Below are 2,670 nucleotides of genomic sequence, written 5' to 3'. Positions count from 1 at the left end.
TGGGATGGGTGGGATGTACAATGAATGTGAATGACACTTCTTAATGTAAATCTAAATGCATCAGAGCCATAATTTTGGATACTGCATGCCATGTAATTCTGAATCATTTGATAATTCACCTTAGAGCATTTAAAAAATATATAATCAGACTAATTGCCAGCCAAGTCAGTCATCCCTCTGGGTATATAGAGTCCCAAAGTTAGCGTTCCTGTATCAGGCTATTTCAGTTTTAGGGAAATCATGACAGTGTGGAGAAATAATGACATTAAATTGCTAAAGTCAAAATTTATGCTTTAACTGGGATATTTTTTGCGTAACCACTCAACTAGATTGTTGTATACCTGGTCAGTGTATGTCAGTACAGATGGGTATTAATTATCATTTATAGTCCAACTTTTTATCTTAAATTATAAAATAACTTAGGAATTTATGAAAGTTAACTTAGGAACAAAGTGTTCATCAGGGTTGATTGATATTATTTTTACATTGTCTGGCAATCCACAGAAAGAGAAGAGCCTTAATTTTTAAAACCCATTTTAGTCATTTTATGACATTTAAAATTGTTTAATAAACATTTTTTCAAAGAAAAAAAAATAATCGAAGCAGTCATTAATAGTCTTCCAACTAAACAAAGCCCAGGATCAGATGGATTTAGTGGAGAATTCTATCAGATCTTACTACAAAAGCCTATACTCAACAAAACTGGAAAATCCAGATGAAATGCACAATTTTCTGAACAGATAATGGGTATCAAAATTAAAATAAGAACAGATGAGCCATCTAAACGGTACCATAACCCCTAAAGAAATCAAAGCAGCCATTAATAGTCTCCCAACTAAAAAAAGCCCAGGACAAGATGGATTTAGTGGAGAATTCTATCAGACCTTTAAAGAAGGCCTACTACCAATACTCTTCAAACTATTCCACAAAATAGAAACAGAAAGTACACTACCCAATTCATTCTATGGAGCCATAATTACTACTACACCTAACCCACACAAAGACCAAATGAAAAAAGAGAACTTCAGACCAATCTCTTGTGAACACTGATGCAAAAATACTCAATAAAATTCTTGCCAAATGAATCCAAGAACACATCAAAATGATCATCCATTATGACCAAGTCGGCTTCATCCCAAGGATGCAGGGATGTTTTGATATACAAAAATCCATCAATGTAATCCACTATATAAGCAAACTCAAAGACAAAAACTGCATGATCATCTTCTTACATGCTAAGAATGCATTTGACAAAATCTAACACCCATTCTTGACAAAAGTCTTGGAAAGATCAGGAAGCCAAGGCCCATACATAAACATAATAAAAGAAATATACAGCAAACCAGTAGCCAACATCAAACTAAATGGAGAGAAAGTGGAAGCAATCCCACTAAAATCAGGGACTAGAAAAGGCTGCCCACTTTCTCCCTAACTATTCAATATAGTACTTGTAGTCCTAGCCAGAGCAATTAGACAACAAATGAAGATCAAGGGGATACAAATTGGAAAGGAAAAAGTCAAAATATCACTATTTGCAGATGATATGATGTATATATACAAGTGACCCTAAAAATTCCACCAGAGAACTCCTAAAACTGATAAACAACTTCAGTGCAGTAGCTAGATATAAAATTAATTCAAACAAATCAGTGGCCTTTCTCTACACAAAGGATAGACAGGATGAGAAAGAAATTAGGGAACAACACCCTTCACAATGGTCACAAAAAATATAAAATACCTTGGTGTGACTCTAACTAAGGAAGTGAAAGATTTATATGATTAGAACTTCAAGTCTCTGAAGAAAGAAATCAAAGATCTCAGAAGATGGAATGATCTTCCATGTTCATGGATTGGCAGAATTAATATAATAAAAATGGTTATCTTGCCAAAAGCGATTTACAGATTCAATGCAATTCCCATCAAAATTCCAATGCAATTCTTCACAGAGTTAGAAAGGGCAATTTGCAAATTCATCTCGAATAACAAAAAACCTAGGATAGCAAAAACTATTTTCAACAATAAAAAAATCCTCTGGTGGAATTACCATGCCTGACCTAAAGCTGTATTACAGAGCAATTGTGATAAGAACTGCCTGATTCTGGTACAGGGACAGACAGATACATCAACAGAATAGGATTGAAGACCCAGAGATGAATCCACACACCTATGATCACTTGATCTTAGACAAGGGAACTAAAACCTTCCAGTGGGAAAAAAAAGACAGCATTTTCAACAAATGGTGCTGGCATAACTGGCGGTTGTCATGTAGAAAAGTGCAAATTGACCAATTCTTATCTCCTTATACAAAGATCAAGTCTAAGTGGATCAAGGACCTCCACATAAAACCAGAGACACTGAAACTTATAGAGGAGAAAGTGGGGAAAAGCCTCGAAGATGTGGGCACAGCAGGAAAATTCCTGAACAAAACAGCAATGGCTTGTGCTATAAGATCAAGAATGGACAAATGGGACCTCATAAAATTGCAAAGCTTCTGTAAGGCAAAATACACTGTCAATAAGACGAAAAGGCCACCAATAGATTGGGAAAGCATTTACCAATCCTAAATCTGATAGGGGACTAATATCCAATATATATATATATATATATATATATATATATATATATATATATATATTCCTGTCAGCAAGCTCTTATTGGCATCTGCAATAG

This window comes from Mus pahari, unplaced genomic scaffold (assembly GCF_900095145.1).
Source record: "Mus pahari unplaced genomic scaffold, PAHARI_EIJ_v1.1 scaffold_11778_1, whole genome shotgun sequence".
Lineage (NCBI taxonomy): Eukaryota > Metazoa > Chordata > Mammalia > Rodentia > Muridae > Mus > Mus pahari.
The sequence above is the reverse complement of the archived record's forward strand: the minus strand, read 5'-3'. Positions refer to the sequence as shown.